This window comes from Callospermophilus lateralis, chromosome 13, assembly GCF_048772815.1.
Source record: "Callospermophilus lateralis isolate mCalLat2 chromosome 13, mCalLat2.hap1, whole genome shotgun sequence".
Classification (NCBI taxonomy): Eukaryota; Metazoa; Chordata; class Mammalia; order Rodentia; family Sciuridae; genus Callospermophilus; species Callospermophilus lateralis.
The window spans coordinates 76350743-76368931 of record NC_135317.1 but is presented as its reverse complement, the minus strand read 5'-3'; positions in this window follow the sequence as shown (position 1 = coordinate 76368931).

The window sequence follows — 18189 nt, the reverse complement described above, 5'->3', positions numbered from 1 at the left end:
TAAAAGAAAAAAAAAAGATCAGGTTAGAAGGTTTGAGTTGTGCAGGGAAAAGTATTAATACATCCACTGAAAAAAGTGATGATGAGTCAGGTACAGCAGCGTATAACTGTAATCCCAGGAGCTCAGGAAGCTGAGGCAGGAGGATGGAGAGTTCAAAGCCAGACTCAGTAATTTAGCAAGGCCCTGAGCAACTTAGCAAGTCCCTGTCTCTAAATAAAATATAAAAAGGGCTGGGATGTGGCTCAATGGTTAAGCATCCCTAGATTCAATCCCTGGTACCAAAAAAAAAAAAAAAAAAAAAAAAGTAATAATAATGATGATGATGGACACAAAGAGGATTGGAACAGAAGTGTGCTGTGACTGTTGGAGTGGCATAGAGGACCCTGGAGGGCTGGGGAGAGCTCCTTCTCACTGGTCTCTTCCAAAGGGAGCCCTGTCTATCCTTTTTCTGTCTCCCCGACCCAAAAAGGTAATGGGAGAGAGACCTGGGGGAGAAGGCCATAGCATTTTGGAGGCAGGAGCCTATTGTCCCTCACCACCACCACCTCTGGCTTCAAAGACCAGGGGCTCCTCCCAGCTGCATCCCTGGCTCCAATTAGAATCTAGAGGAACTTGGGACCTGGGAGGCACCAGAGGCAGGAAGAGAGATGAGAAGAGAGAGAAGAATCAAGTACCTTCTCTTCCAGAGAGACCCCCAAGGGAGGTAATCCTTGTTCAGAAGAAGGGAGAAATAGGAACAAGGAAAGGATGTCTCTATTTCCCCCTCTCCAGTGACCTGGGGCTGGGGACAAGTCCCATGATAGGATCAAGAGGTTAAGCATCTTTGTCAGATCAAAGGCAGATCTGGACAGAGGGCCCTGTGGAGGGCCAGGCACTTTCTGGAAGGCGTTGGCACCAGGAACTTTGGCTGCCTGGGGTTTGGAATCTGGAGGGAGAGGTGGCTTGTGGATGATTTGCATGTGCTTGGGTTGAGGGAGGAGTTTCCTGTCCAGTGTGGCCCCTGTAGCCTTTCCAAAGAGAGCTGCCCACTGTCCATCTCAGGCCTTTAGCAAAGAAAGGAGGAGCTCATCTTGAAGGGAGAAGAAGCAATGTGTGGAGTGAGTACCCACCCAGATGGTAGCTGAAGCTACCTTGACTCCTGGGGTGGAGCCCATGGCAGATTACTGTAGTGCGTGAAAGTGACACTTAGGCCCCAGAGAGGTGGCCTGCGCCTCCTGCAGCCTTCGGCCTAGTCTCTCAACTGAGCTCAAGTCCTCCCTCTACTCTGTGCCCCTCTGCAGACTACCTCTAAAGCAAGCACCTTTTCAGAGGTCTGTAGCTTATCACAATAGCTCTGATGGCTGTACTTCCCCCGGGAGGGGAAACAGCATGGTAACTAACATCTACCCAGGGACTCTAGGGCCAAGAACTTTATATATACTACTTTATTTATGTCTTATGAATATAACTCTTAATTCCTAGGAAAAAAAATACTATCTTTATCTTACAGATGAGGGAAGAGAATTTTCAGTGGGGTTAAATGCTTCGCCTAGAACACACAGCTAAGAAGTGGGTGAGGCAGGATCCGAAGCAGAGGTGCTCTCGAAGCCCTGATCCTGACACTATCAGGGCTGCTTCAGTGTCCCTGGGGCCTCTGTGCACATCATTTCCCATACAGCCTTGTGCTGCTGCCCACGGCCATTCCCTCTCTCTCACCTGTATATTGCACCTTTGCTTCCTATAGACAATTTTGTCCTCTTGTAATCCTGCCTGCTTCATGCTAATGATGACCATGTGTCCTTTGATCAATCCTTTCTTCAGACGGTGCCTCAATTTTTGGTTCACTGTTTGTGGTAACTACCGTTACTCTCACTTTCTACATTCCCTAAAGTCTTACCAAGGAATATGGACTGAGGATCTTGTAGGTGTCCAGCACCATGCTGTGGCTGGATAGAAAAACACATGAACCTTGAGGTTCATACAAACACCTGTCTATGAATGTCCATAGTGGCCTTCTTTGTCTAGTTCCATACTAGAGACAACCCAAGTGTCCTTCAACAGGTGAATGGCAAAACAAGCTCTGGCACTAATGGATTACGACAGAGTGTGGTGGTATACACCTGTCATCGCAGCAGCTCAGGAGGCTGAGGCAGGACAAACATAAGTTTGAGGCCAGCTTTTGTAACTTAGCTAGACCCCTGTCTCAAAAAAATAAAAAGGTCTGTGGATGTAGCTCAGTGGTACAGTGCCCCTGCAATAAACAAACATACCGTGGATTACTACTCAGCACTAGAAAGGAATGAACTACTGATGCCTGCTACCTCTTGGATGGATCTGCAGAGAATTATGCTGAGAAAAACAATCCCCAGAGGTCCCTTGCTGTAGGATCCCTTTATTCAACATTTTAATTCTATTTTGTTAATTAATTTATTTATTTTTGGTACTGGAGATTGAAACCAGGGGCACTGAGTCACATCCCCATCCCTTTTTATTTATTTATTTATTTATTTTGAGACATGGTCTCACTAAGTTGCTTAGGGCCTCACTAAATTGCAGAATCTGGGTTTGAATTTGTGATCCTCCTGCCTCAGGCTCCTCAATTCTGAGATTATAGGCGTGTGCCACTACGTCCAGCTCCTTTATTCATTTTAGAAGAAAACCTTTAGAAATGGAAGACAGAAGAGTGGTTGCTGGGGATCGGGTACCAGAAAGGGAAAGGGAGCAGTGTGATCATAAAAGGGCAGCTTGGGGCTGGGAGTGTAGCGCAGTGGTAGAGTGGTAACACTCACCTCGCTTGTGCAAGGCCCTGGGTTCCACCCACAGTACTGCAAAAATAAATAAAATAGAAGGGCAACTGGGGATCCTTGTGACATTTAGAATCTGGATTATGGTGGTGGGTGCTCAAACATACACGGGTGAAAACATTGTGTAGGAACTAAAACACTCACACACACACACGTAAAATGGGAAATCTAAATAAGATTGATGAATTAGCCTGGCACACAGCTATAATCCCAGCTCCTAGGGAGGTAGAGGCAGGAGGATTGCAAGTTCAAGGCCAACCTAAGCAAGACCCAGTCTCAAAATTTTACAAAAAGGCCTACAGAAGGAGTTCAATAATAAAACATTTGTCTAAAAGGTATATGTTTGATTCCAATCCCTGGAAAAAAAAAAAAACTGGTGGATTGTATCCGAGTCAATATCCTGGTTGTGATATGCTAAAGTTTTGCTATATCTTATCAGTGGAGAAAACTGGGCAAAGTTTCTGGTTGTGGGTTTTTTGGTTTTGTGGTGCTGAGGAACAAACTCAGGGCTTCTTGTATGCTGGGCATATGCTCTACCACCGAGCTACATCCCCAACTCTGTATTTTTTTCCTTAGAACTGCATGTGAATCTATAATTATCTCAATATTGGCTGGGGATGCAGCTCAGTGGTAGAACATGTTCCTAGCAGGCACAATGTCCTGGGTTCAATTCCCAGCACCAGAAGAAAAACAAAGTAAAATAAAAGACTTAAGAAATCTCCTGTCCTCAAGGGGCATGCAGTCTCTAAGGTGCCCCCTGTTTCCTTCCCCTCCCTTTTTCTTTTATCCAAGTCCAAAGTAATTGATGCATAATAAATTACCACCCTGGTTTACCTCGGGGAAGTCATTGCTCAATGGTCAGGGAAAGACCATAAATTCAGGTCAGTCCTCACTCCTGATTTCCCCAGATGCTGTTTCCTCTGTGTTGGCATTTTATTTTTACAGATAGAGAGTATTGGGAGGTGGAGGCACTTAGAACCTCCAGGGTGGTGGCCTAGAAATCAGAGGCAGTTGAGAGAGAGGAGGCCAGAGAGACTCTCTCCTGTCTGGTCTCCCATCACCCTGGCTCCCAGCAGACCAGCTTACTGTCGGAACTGAAGGCCGTGGAGCTCCGTGGGGTTTTTTCTCTCCCTCCCTCTCTCTCCAGTAGTGGAAAGAGGAAAGGTGCCCATAACCCTCACATCCTGGAATCTGCTCCATGAGTAACCTCTCTAGGGAAGCAAGAGCCCAGCTGTTTCCTGCCCCTGTAACGCTCCCTCACATCCCCCTCACCTATGGTCCCACAGGGGACTCTTTTTTAAAACCACCTCCCAGGGACTGTGCTGACTAGGGAGGCCCTGCAGGGAGAGGGAGATCCTGCAGCCCTGTCCTGGGACTCCAGCCAACCTCCCCTGGTCCCCACTGTGGCCCCGTCTGCCCAGCACAAGATTTAGGCAGCCGGCTCTGTCCCCAGCAGCTGTACACAGCAGGGAAAGGGGACAGTCACACTCCCTCTCACTCCCAGGCAGCAGCTGCTTTTTTTTTATTTTGCGAATAAAAAAAAAAAAAAAAAAAATTGGCTTCCTAGAGGCGCTTTCCAACACTGGCCTGTATCTGCCACCTAATCTCATCCTTTGCTTGGATTCTTTTAAAGCATCCATGTCCCAGTCACATCCAGAGGCAGCTTTTGGAGGCTTCTGCTGGCAGAAAGACACTGGCCCTGTCCCAGACTGGGCTGGGCACCCCTGGAAAGGGCAGGGAAGGTGCGAGTGGAGCAGCTGCTTCCCTCCTTGTCCTTCCCATGATACCCATGTCAGGAGCCAGGAGGGGGCATCAGGACCTGGATTTCCCAGCTCAGCTGAGAAACTATTTCCTTTCATTAAAGAAGCATGTAATTAGCCCGGGGAAGTGGGAGGGCCCCAGGGAGGAACGTATCCTTTGGTTACATTGAGGAGAGAGGGGCTCCGGAGAGATGAGAATCCCCCTTCCTGCCTCCATCCCCCAACATGCAAATACTCCATCATCTGCCTCTGTTTCTCTTGTTGGGGCTCAAAGCAACGCCCCAAAGTGAAGGTCCCAGAAGCAGTTTCTCCTTCCCTTCTGTTTCTTGCCTCCTATTCTTCCCTGAGGCAAGCCATAGAATCCAGAATTCCTCTTTCTCAAGTTGTGCCATAGAAATTAGCACCCCTTTCCTTAAAAACCAGCACAGAGCCTAAAATTATTACTCTAACCTTCTCCCACCTTTATGTGTAAGAGCTAGTTGTAAAGAAATTCTCTGGCCTACCTTTTTTTTTTTGTAGTTGTTTATGGACAGCATACCTTTATTCTATTTGTTTATTTTTATGCAGTGTAAGAATTGAACCCAGTGCCTCACACAAGCACTCTGCCACTGAGCTACAGTCCAGTCCTGACCTACCTCTTTTGATATTAGGTCATAAGATTCCTACTCCAGGGTTGGGGAAATAGCTCAGTTGGTAGAGTGCTTGCCTTACATGCATAAGGCCCTAGGCTCAATCCCCAGCAACACACACACACACACACACACACACACACACACACACACACACACGAGATCCCTATTCCTGCCCAATGCTGCATGGAGAGACCTAGAAGAATCTGAACAGCCGGCCTTGCTGGGTCCAGTCTCTGACCATTAGATCATAACCTTTTATCCAATCCTATTTTCACACGGCTGTCCATTCTTCATCCAACTTGGGCATAAAAATGGACAGTTTTCCCTGGATCTTTGGGTCTTCAATCTAAAGACTCCCATGTCACATAAAACTTTGATTAAATAAATTCATGTTCTCTTGTTAACCTGTCTTTTGTTATAGAAATGGGCGAGGGCTGGGATCAACCCTTTTCTCCCTGATACTCTCTTATACACATGTACCAGCCAAACACACAAAAGAAATGCTAGGTGCCCAGGATATATGAGTCCCCTTGAGATCTTGTTGAATTAGGAGCACACTGTGGCAGGACACAGACACAGGACTCCCCCAGCTGTGAGTAAGTTGAATTCCCAGAGTTGCTACCCCTTTTTGTCCCTGCTTCTGGTCTAGGCTAGGCCCATATTGCTGAAAGTGCTTTAGTGGTCCAGTCCAGATGAAAAAGCAGAGGACTTTCCTGGGGCTCCTGTGAGCTGGGCAGGGCCAGCAGGGCCTACGGGCTGGGCTTCTTCAGAAAAGCCAGCTTCATTTCTTGACTCTAAGAATAAAGACCCAGGGAACAAACAAAATTTAAAACCAAATCACTAGGAGGGAAATGGTAGGAAACAATTAGATCAGTAGTTCTCAACTGGAGGCAATTTTGTCCCCTGGGGGATATTTGACAATGTCTGAAGACATTTTTGATTATTACCACAGGCCAGTGGGTACTATGGGCATCTAATGGGTGGAAAGACAGGGCTAAACAAGTTGCTAAACATCCTACAATTTTCAGGACAGCACCCCCACAACAAGGAATAATCTGATCCAAAATGTCATTTAGTGCCAAGGTGGAGGAAGCCCGATTTAGATCAATAAACACTTCTCTGACTCTTTTATGATCAAAATTCTCCTTCTTCCTCATTCCTAAGTGTGCATTGTGGGGGAACCCCACACCACTACCCATTAACAAGATATCACTTCCTGATTGTTTTGAGCAAACCTTTCTTCTCCCAAAGAAAAATATGAAAGCAAAACTCCTAACAAGACTTTTCTCCTTAAATTAGCTTATGCATCAGCTCTTAGCCTTTCTACAGTGACATGTTAAAAAAAAAAAAAAAAAAAAAAGAAAGAAAAAGAAATAACCAAATAGTTAAAATTGTACATCCTGGAAGGGAGGGCACAGTCCTGTTTACTTGGTCACCACTGTTTATCCTGAAGTCTGCACTCTACAGTCTGGCAGCTGGGCTAGAGGGGAGGGGTCTTCAGGCCCTACTTCAGACCCCAGCATCTACCCTTTTCCTTTGAGAAGGGTGGGCGCAGGACTCCCTCCTGCCATGAGCCACAACTTGAGTTTCTATAGGGAGGGGGAGTCGTATGACCTTTCTGTTCCTGCTCCTTGTCTCATGTTCACTTTCCAATCACCATCAGTTCTTCCCACCCTGCCGCAAGACAGACCCCCTCAATGCTGTGCTAGCTTGGCAGCTGGAGTCTGTCCACCTAGGCATGGGGGTAATTCCGGGCCTTTGCAGCACACACTGCTAAGCCTCTCCAGGGAGGCAAAGGCGTGCTAGTATATCTTCCTGACTGTAAGACACAAGCCAGCTTCCAGAGAAGCGAGGGAGGACCAGGAGGGCTGTGTGGGCTTATTCTGCATCTCCCTGCCCACCCGGCCCCTCCACCATAGCATAGAGAGGGAGGGCCGAGTGGGAGCTCACAGCAACCCCAGCCCATCCTGGCCTCCCTCGCTTACTTTCCCAGGCACAGCTCCCATAGTAAATGTCTCACTAGGGGTACTAGCTACCCTCCCAGAGCCAGGGAGATCTGAGCATCCAGGAGAATGTTGGGGACAGGCCTGGTCTGTGCCCTTCCTAAATCCTAGGGCATTCTAACAAAGAGCTCTGTCTGGCTCCCTTCACAAATATCAAAATGTACACAAGAGGCACCTTGTTTGCCAGAGAGTTTGCAGGGCAAATATAAATAAACAGATAGCGCCTGAAGCAAGGTACACCAGAGGCAAAGAAGGAGGCCATCAGCAGCACTGAGATATGCAGGCTGTGGGATTCTCAGCCCTCATTCCTGTCCCCTTATTTACCTAGATTGCACCATCATCTCACCCTGAAGAAAAAACAGTGGAGACCAAAAACTTCCCTGTGCAACAAGCATGAACGGTACTGTGGTTCACAGACCAGGCCACACCTGACTTTTGCTATTGATGCTTTATTAACTTCTCAGCCCCCTGCCCCCCAAAGCCCTCCTGTTAGATGGTTTTAGGTATGAGTCTCAACAATCCCAAGAAAGTGATGTTACTGACAAAGTTCACCATCTCTGAAGCTGGGACTCAGCGGGTGTCTTGCACCTAGCTGGTTAGTGGAGAACCCCACTCCAACCCAGATTCCTGATTTTCTGTCCAGAATTTTTCCCTCTCCCTCTCTCTCTCTTCATCTATGTTGGTTAATTCACTGCTTCCTGATATTTCTGTCAGAGGCTGTGTCTTCCGGGAAACAAGCAAAGGGAACCAACATGCAATTGATTGTTGTTGACCTTAGTCAAAAAGGTTGCAGAACATTGTGACTGTCAACCTAAGTGATCTGAGCACAGTGTTTAACCATCTCTAGGCCTAAGTTTCTTCCTGTGCAAACTGGAGATAGTCATAGCACCTGTACCTTGTGGGAGTGTGGTGAGAATTTAAAAAAATATATTTATTTAGTTGTAGATGAATGTACAGTATCTTTATTTCTTTTTTTTTTATGTGGTGCTGAGGATTGAACCCAGTGCCTCACATATGTGAGGCAAGTGCTTTACCACTGAGCTACAGCCCCAGCCCCGAGAATTTGATAATAGAAGGCAGAGGGAATGTTCAAGATGATCCCTTGAATGCAGCAAGTCCTTCCTAACAGGAGCTACTGTCGTTACCAAGAATTAGTGTTGGGAGGAGTGCAAGTTAACAGCCCAAATGAGTTTTCCAGGGTGAGGTGTAGATTATGGAAGACCTAAAGATCTCACTAGAGTGGCTAGGAGTGTTGCTCAGTGGTAGAGCACTGGCCTAGCATGTGTAAGACCCTGGGTTCCATTCCCAGAACCACACATACATACACACACACACACACACACACACACACACACACACATCTGTCCAGTCTTCTTTCCAGTAAGAGAATGAAAATAAAATAAAATAGACACACAATCCCAAACCAAGACCTGAATCTGCAGGAAGGCCAATAGGCAGGATTGGAAAGTTATAGGATAAAAAGCAGAGGTGCCAGAAGTGTGTGACAGTGGGAGTCAGTGAAGAGAAAAGGATAAGTTCTCCCTTTGGTGACTCCTACAGAGGTACAGAGCATCTGAAAGTGAAGAAAATTATTTCCAGGAATGGCAAATGAGGATGCAGCTCCAGGTTTTAGTTGGTATTGCTGAGCCAATCCATCAGTTAGATGACACCATAACTGGTCTGTCTCAGCATTGCTCAGGCCAAGCTGCCTTTTCCAACAAGCAGAAAAGGATAAGGATTTAGTTCAACTGATCCTTTGGCATGATTGAAAGTAGCAGTGTTTGTGTGTCATAGTCACCTGGAGGGCTTGTTAAACCCGAATTGCCAGGTCCTATCCCCAGAGTTTCTCTTTTTTTTCGGGGGGAGGGGTTCCAGGGATTGAACTCAGGGGCACTTGACCACTGAGTCACATCCCCAGCCCTATTTTGTATTTTATTTAGAGACAGGGTCTCACTGAGTTGCTTAGGGCCTCGCTAAGTTGCTGAGACTAGTTTTGAACTCAGGATCCTCCTGCCTCAGCCTCCCAAGCCGCTGGGATTACAGGTGTGTACCACAGCACCAGCCAGTTTCTTTCTTAAAGGCTCTGGTGTGGGCCGCAAGATTTAACATTTCAAACAAGTTTCCAGCTGAGACTGAGGCTGCTGATCCAGGGGCCACATTTTGAGAACCACTGATTTAAGGCATTTTTCTACAGGCTGCCAAAGAATATCCAATACCTTGCTTTCTAATAACAGTTGCCTATAGTTACCAGCCACTCTTTCTCATTGATTAGAAAATGAAAATATGTATTCTCAATTAAGAGTTTTATCCTAAAAAAAAAAAAAAAAGACCCAAAATCCAAAACCAAGAGATCTTTTTTGAGGGGCTGGGGATGTGGCTCTGTGGTAGAATGCTTTTCTGGCCCTAGGTTCGATCCCAAAATAATCTCTTTTGAAAGTCTTTGAAAGTCTGATTGACATAAACAGAAACTGAAAATGGTCTGTCCTGTGGATGGAGAGAGGCCTCAATAGCAGTTCTCCTTATTCCTCACTCCACTTCTTCGCCATTGGATGCTTCAAGTTGAGACTCTGCCTTGTCTCTATCTGACCAAGCTAACATTCCAACTCTAGAAGAATGTTGTAAAAGCTAAGCCTGGGGGCAAGAATGCTACTCTGATTTTCACTCAAGTTTTCCTAATAGCAGACTCTTAAGGGGAACAAAAATCTAGTTCTCACGACCTTAAATGTTGACACTTGTCCAACATGCCTAATGAGAGGAAGCATGTGTCATGCACATTAACGGAACTCAGTGATAGCAACCCAGTTGAGAAAACTGAAATTTTTACTAAAGCCAAAAACGAACAATTCTATCTCATTCAGCAAGATAACATGACAAAGGGAACTTTCAACTTTGGAGAGTTATCTTATCTCTCCCCAAAGCACAAATGATGTTCTTCACAATCTGATGGGAGAGTATGTAAGATAACAGGCTCCTGACCAAATTTCAGTATTTATATAGTCTGATTATTACTCAACTTACATTAAGCCAAATATTTATTTATTTTTTTGTACTGGGAAATGAGTCCAGGAGCATTTAACCACTGAGCCACATACCTGACTTTTTAAATTTTTTTATTTTGAAATGGTCTCATTAAGTTGCTTAGAGCACTAAGTTGCTGAGGCTGGCTTTGAACTTGTGATCCTCCAGCCTCAGGATCTGGAGCCACTGGAATTATGGGCATGCACCACCATTTCTGGCAAGTCAAACTTTTTTAAAAAGTTCTCTTCTTCATCTGTTGAAATAAGTTCTTTTTTCCCCCAAAGACTGAAGAGAAAATTTATGGGGGGGGGGCGGGGAGAGGCATCTATCTTGTCGCATGTCCCTGGGGTTCAGTTGTCAAAATGCTATTAGTCTATAAAAGGGTCTCAGAATAGGGGTCCCCAAAAAAGCATTCTAGTGAGGCTTTAGTATTGATGGTGTCAATACAAACGTGTGTGTGTGTGTGTGTGTGTGTGTACATATATATTACATATGATGTCACTTTCATCTAATGGTTTCAGCTGAGCCCTGGATTCTGTCCCTGATTGTGAATCCAATAGATAGTTTTGTGGCTTCCTTTCTCAAAGGTATTAAGTTAGAAAGACCAAGGACATAGAAATAAGGTGATTTCAAATACCCCAAATCTGCTACTGACGAGTATCTCTAATCAGTTTTCCAGACCAAATGAATGTTCTCTCACTTGAAATATGCCTATAATGAGGAAGACCATTTAAAAATCACTGGATGAAATTCTTTTTTCCTACTAGAAGCTGAAGGAACAAACTCAAACCAACAGGTCTGTACGCTTACTATTGCAGGTGACTTGGGAGTTACTGTCACTCTCCCTTTTTCTTTAAAACCATTCTATATTGCGGGCTGGTTAAAGATTACCTTTTTTGCAAGAGTGTTCTTACTAATAAATAACCCATTTACACTTCAGAGACATGTTAAAAGGATTGCAGCACTGAAGGAATGAGGGTTTTTGCCTGCAGCGTCCCTGCCTAGAGGTACATTGCTGCTTTTGTTTGAGGATGATCAGTCTTCAATGCCTGCAGTAACCTGTGTGCATAGAGAGCCTGTTTTCCAAGTGTTGGGTGCACACAGTCTCATTCCTTCACATAATGTCCCTGTAAAGCAGAGAAGAAGTCTCTTATTATCCCCCACTACATGAAACAGAGAGAGAGTCATGGTACGGTGGTGGATGGATAGGTGACTTGCCCAAGATCACCCTGCAAATTGATTTTCTGATTTCATCTAAATCATTCACAAAGCTTCTCCAAAGCATATCACCAAGTGAGGAAAAGTGACTGGGGGCTCAAGAAAAACAGTAATTATTTACAGGTGTGGTAGTTCACACCTGTAATCCCAGCTACTCAGGAGATTGAGGCAGGAGGATCACAAGTTTGAGTCCAGACTGGGCAACTTAGTGAGAACCTTTCTCAAAAAAAAAAAAAAAAAAAAAAAAGTGGGGGGGCATGCTGTGGATGTAGCTCAGTGGTAGAGCACTCCTGTGTTCAATCCCTAGTACTGAAAAACAAAACCAAATGAACTCCAAACAACTACTTACCCTAGAGTGAGCATTATGGGCAATTCCCGGTTTGCTGCCTGAATGCCTGTTGCACTTTTTACACTAGTCACAGAAATTCCCTAGAATAATTCAATTTTAAATATCTCATGCTTTAGTTTCTTAAACCATTAGCACATCCCAGATGTGCCAATATTCTGAGAGCCAAAAGATATCTTAGGAATATTGAGAAACATGACACAACTCTTCACTCCAGCATAGATCCCAATTTGGAGGCTGGAATATAGTCACCATAATTGTCATCATCAGTAGATATTGCCAGCCAATTCAGAGGCAAACTATAGAGGAACAGGTGTTCTAGGAACACCTATCCTATAACCACTGTCTGGAATTGTTAGTGTGTCCCCCAGTTAGACTTAATTCTCCCAGGGAATGGCATCTGCTTCTCAGCCACTACTCAATGGTGTCGACTTGTGAAGAATGAGTAACCCAGAAGCCAGTCGTAGAGCCATGGGGTGAGTAGGTAGAGAATGAAAGAAAGCAGGATGAGAGGATGACCTGCTTTGCTGATGGCCCAACGCTGGCCCATTGTGCAAGGTCTAGGAAAATACCCACACCCTTGAACGAGATCCCGTCTCTATCCCGTGTACCTGAAACCGCACCAACATTTGTTACAATAGAGCTTTGGAATCTGCACTCTGCATTGTTCCAGGTTTACCAGGAAATGCTGTTTATCTTGCAGTCCGGCCAACTGTGTGTCTATCTACAGAACAGCTGGTTCCATGTTCATTTACAAGCATTATATTTGCCTCAAAAGCACTAACCCCATGGAAACCAACTGTTCCTTCCCAAAAACAAGAGAAGGAAAAGAGAGTGGCAAAATGAGGTCAGAGGCAGGAGGGAAAGACAAAACCGGAGCTTGGAGTTTGAAATTGAGATGTGGCATGCATTAGGTATGAAGTTAGATTAAGGGGCTCAAGATTATGTTCTAAGATCTAAACAGAATGTCAATTCTGTGTGTGTGTGTGTGGGGGAATGGGTATTGGGGATTGAACTCGGGGTATTCGACCACTGAACCACATCCCCAGGCCTATTTTGTATTTCATTTAGAGACAGGGTCCCACTGAGTTGATTAGGGCCTTGATAAGTTGCTGAGGCTGGCTTTGAATCTAGGATCCTCCTACCTCAGCCTCCCAAGCCATTTGGGATTACAGACGTACGTCACCATACCAGGTGTCTTTCTTGATTCCTCAAGACATTTAGTGTCTTATATAAGAACTTTGTTTTATCATTATTCTTAACCACTTTAGAAGTAAAACTATGTTTTTTAAGAGCTTAGTATACTTTTATTCCAAAATAAATTTACCCCGATTAGGGTGAATTAATGAACACAGAGAACTACTTTATAGCCACAGGTAAGGATTGATTAGGGCTGGGAATATAGCTCAGTCAGTAGAGTGTTTGCCTAGTATTCACTAAAGCCCTGGATTTAATCTCCAGTACCATCACCAAAAATATATAAATAAATAAAAAAAACTTTTTGAGTATATGTCACTACTTACACTTTTTGGTAAAGATCATTATTTGATAATCTATTTTTGGTTAATTATACCACAGTTCATTAAATGGATAAGAATCACTTTTTGCCACATATATCCAATCAGCTACGGTTACTGAATTGGTAGTCTTTTAAAAAAAGATTTTTTAGTTGTAGTTGGACGTAATATCTTTATTTCACTTATTTTTATGTGGTGCTGAGGATTGAACCCAGGGACTCGCACATGCGAGACGAGTACTTTACCACTGAGCCACAACCCCAGCCACCAAATTGGTAATTTTTTCCTAACATTTAGGCCATCCTTTTCCCTGGATCAATTCCTTTCTATCTCCTTCAGAGCCTGACTCAATTTATCCACCTTATCTCTTGTAGTCAGGGGAATTCTGACTACTTAGAGAGGACCTATTCCTGTTCCTACCCAAGACAGAGACAGAGGACACATTACATCCCCATCAGACAAGGAAGTAATCTTACATATTGGAATAAAATGGCTTTTGTGTATATATTATATTCAACTTAATAGCTAAAACATTACCAATAACACTAATATATATATGTGTACTCTTCCTTGCTCTACCCGTTCTTTAAAGTTAGATTTCTAAACAAATCACTTCCGGGTGCTAGCTTAGAGTAAATTCAAGGCAAACAATTATTCCCAAGATTTTTTATCACGTTTTAAAGTAATTATTTGCTTTACTAGGATGGAAACTCTGACTGCACTTTCTTGCTCCTAAACCCTGAATTAATACACATTTATTTCACAATATTTGTCCAGGACTTAACTATCGAAACAGGGCACACCCATGAGCAACACCAATTTCTCCTGGTGGTGACCCAGTGAAAGCATGTCAAAATGGGTAGCTGTTCACTTGATTAAGATAATGAAGGGAAAAACAGGTATGTCATCAAGATCAAGGAACAGCTGGGCACAGTGGCACACACCTGTAATCCCAGTAGCTTGGGAGGCTGAGGCAGGAGGATTGCAATTTCAAAGCCACCTTAGACATTTAGCAATAAAAAGGGCTGAGGATGTTGCTCAGTGGTTAAGTGCCTGGGTTCAATCCCCAGTACAAAAATAAATAAATAAAAATTAAAAACCAAGGAACACAAGCTACCACATTACCTGGAAAACGGTCTTAGTATTTGTTGTATGCAAATACATATATCAGTGCTTTTTATGCAAGAAACAAGGTTTATGAGCTGGAGACCAATTTCAAAAGGCAACACCTGTTTCAAAATAGGGCCAGGAGATCACAGCTGCATTTTGAAACCTTAACACACTATCATTTTGGGAGGCTGTCTACGTAAGTTTGGGAGTTATAAGAAGGGAACACCATGAGATTACAGGTGTGTATGAATCAAGAGATCCTATTTCCCATTTAACATCCAAAAAAGATTGCTGCTGCGTGTACTAGGATGATAAGTGTGTACACTTTCTAATCCAAGTAGTGGCAAGGTGTCCTGATATACAGGATGCAGAGCGCAGTACCAGAACATGAGATGAGAAAAGCAGTCATAGTTGATGTGGAGGACAAACACTGCCCTCTACTGGCAGAAGGCAATATTATGTAGTCAAGATGACTAAACTTTTTCCTCAAGTTACAATCCTGAAACAATCAGAAGATAACAAGAATTTAAATAATTTGAAAATATCCCCCGCTTAATGGCACTGAGGATTGAATCTAGAGGCCCTCTACCACTGAGCTACGCCCCTAGCCTTTTTTAATTTTTATTTTTTTGTAGTAGAGATTTAACCAAGGGGTGCTTAACCACTGAGGTGTATATCTCTAGCCTTTTTAAACAGGGTCTTGCTAAATTGCTGAGGCTGGCTGAGATGACAGGTGAGCTCTACGGACACCCAGCTATTTTTTCTTTTGAGACAAGGTCTCCTGAAAGGTTGGCCTTGAACCTGCAATCCTCCTACCTGTCTCCTGAGGGGTCATGGGAATTTTGAAGTACTTAATGAAAAATCTTCATACCTCACTGAAAGGTTGTACTTTTATTAATTTTTGTTGTTGTTGTTTTGCGCTTTGGGGGATGGAATCCAGGGCACTGAACTGCTAGGCAAACACTGTCACTGAGTCACATCCCCAGCCCTTTCATTAAACCTTTGTTGTAACTCATTGGATTGGTTCAAGTACCACTGTTACTTGGAGATGCCAAAGAACAGCAAAATGCTACTACCAGCTGTGACAACATGACACAAACCTGATTCAAACCCTTGTACCACATACTAGCCCCATCAGGTACCACATGAAGACTCATTCTACTTGAACCAGTCTATTTTCTGTAATATTGGAAGAAAAAAACCATCTTGCCTATTTCATAATCGTTGTGAAAATTAAATGAGGTAATATGTAAACACAAACTTCATAAGACTGCAATGGGCTGTACAAGTACATTATTAATTACTGTACAGTCATATTTCTAAATAAGTCAAGGTAGTTCTAAATATATTTTTACCTCCATGTGTTTGGTGTTTAGCCGCTTAGGGTTTTTGAAATTCTTTAAACCAGATTATGTCTTTAGTACTGTACAGAAACATAAAATTTGGTATATTAACCACAAAACACAGATTGAGGAAAAATGGATTGCTAACATTCTTCTGATATCCCACTTTGGGACAACTTTATTAGGAAATAAAATAAACCTAGCTAGTCACTGACATATAACAGCATGCACAAAAGCATTTAATTTCAAAGCAAAGGGGAGCATATAAGTCAGTTACAGTATTTGCTGACAAGGCAAGTATATAAATGAGGGGAGAGACTAAAAAGAATAAAAGCCCCAATAGCTACGTCATAGCCCTGTTCTAACAAGGGAGCTTGTACCATGTTCTTCATTTAAGTAACATTTAAGTCATAAAAGATGATTTAGTGTAGTTCTAAAGGGTATTTGAAATTGAATGGAAATGTTTGTGAGCATAAAAATTATCTTTTATAATACAGATCGCTGAGATAAACTTTGTCCTTCACAATACTTCCTGTCTTTGGATAAGAACATGAGGAAAAACACTAGTTAGGGATCCTTTTGCACTCAGTCCAGTCCTCCCTCTCTTAGCTCATTACAAATTAGTGAACCCACTGCCTCTTGATTTCATGCTTTTAAGACAAGATAAGCTTTCCTTTTTCAACAACAGGGGGGTCACTGTTAAAAGTTTCTAAATTATTCAGGGAACTGTTTATCCCCAAAGTCAGGCTGGACAGAGATCTGATGGGCCAAGGTAATCGGCTGTAAGTCAGTGTATTTGTTTTGAAGTATTACAAGAAGTACACAGAGCACACATCTGGGTTATAAAAGCCCTTTTATAAAGCCATTTTTAAACAAAACAAAAAAAAAGTTTACAAAAGAAAAAAAAAAAGATACAGAAAAAGAGTTAACTTGCTTTGCATGTCCCCAAAAGAGAAAAAAAAAATAAAGGGGACAATGCCAACATGCTCAACAATAAGGGGTTCTTTTTCTTATTTTTTTTAATACAAAATACAAGCAAAGGATACACATACTCAAAACAAAGCTCAGGAGCAGACACGCAGTCCTGGAAACCCTTCAATAAAAGCAAAGTGGAGTTGTTTTTTCTTTGTCTATGCAGATACATACAGAGACTGGGATATGTAAAAATTAAGTATCACAAAAGACCATCACACGATTCTACCAATGCATGTTGCATCTATAAGCCACGAACATGGTCAACAAAATCATGTTCACTTCAACCCCATTTCATTTAAATTAAAGAAAAAAAATCTTTTAAATAAAGTGGTTACATTCAAACTTTAACTTCCTTAGTACCATGCTGCAGATTTCAGCACTGTTAAGGTATTGCAAGAATGCCCAACCTTCTGGTGTCAGATCATGTATCTAGCCACACTGCAATATGAAGAAAGGGTCACAGCCCATGGACTAATTAATACATTTAAGCAGGTTCCTTTCTTTTACCTTTCCTGCTCAGAACATAAACGATTAAGGACTAAAATCAAGGAAGACCGGGAATTTTAGAGCTGGCAAAATGAAGTCTAAAAGATGAATCAAAGCAAACAATTACTGAGAACTTGGCTGCTGCTTAACCTGGCAAGTCTGTCTTTCCTGAAGTCTTACAGGATTAGGTGTGTAAGGTTTGCTGCAACACGTTCATGGTAAACAAACTAAGTAGAGCTCTTATTTACAAATCTTGTAACAAATACTTCTGGAGGAAAAAAAGAAAAGAATTCACTAATTTCCAGAAGACAAAGTTTAACTGCCAGATGTACACAAACACACACTCACACGCACACCCACACGATACTTCAGGGGTTTTTATACACGTTATTTTAGGGCATAAGCTGAGTACTACACTCCCACACCCCATGAAAAAAATAATAAAAAGGAACAACAACAAAAACCCCAATTTTACCCTCCCCCCCATAATCTAGAAAACCCTCCCTCACCCCTGATGTACAAAGTGTCTGCACAACCGGTGGCATTCTCCCAGCCACACAAAGCATGCTCATACAGATGTCACCAGTCAGTCACTCCATTGGCATGGCAACGGGCAGGTATACGGGATTTTTCCCAATAGTGGTTATTAGTCAGCACCACTGTGAATTTTATCAATTAGGCTTTGAATAAAAGTATAACTTATAGATTTTATATTTAAAAAGAATCATATTGAGTTTGTCTAAGACAAAGGGAAATGAGTTGAGAATGAAACTCAGCTAGATAGCTTGATGTCCCAATATTTAAACAAAAAACCAACTGTCCAAGTAAACTCAGCTTCATCCACAGAGAAAGGAACAGATTACTACCCTCAAGAGCAACCAGCTTACTTTCCCTACCCTTTGGCAGGAAATGTGTATGTACTACTTGTTCTAAGTCTTTCAGCTTGAATGCCATAAAGACCACAGCCCGGTTTTCTTCCTTTCCAAATTCCCTAGGTG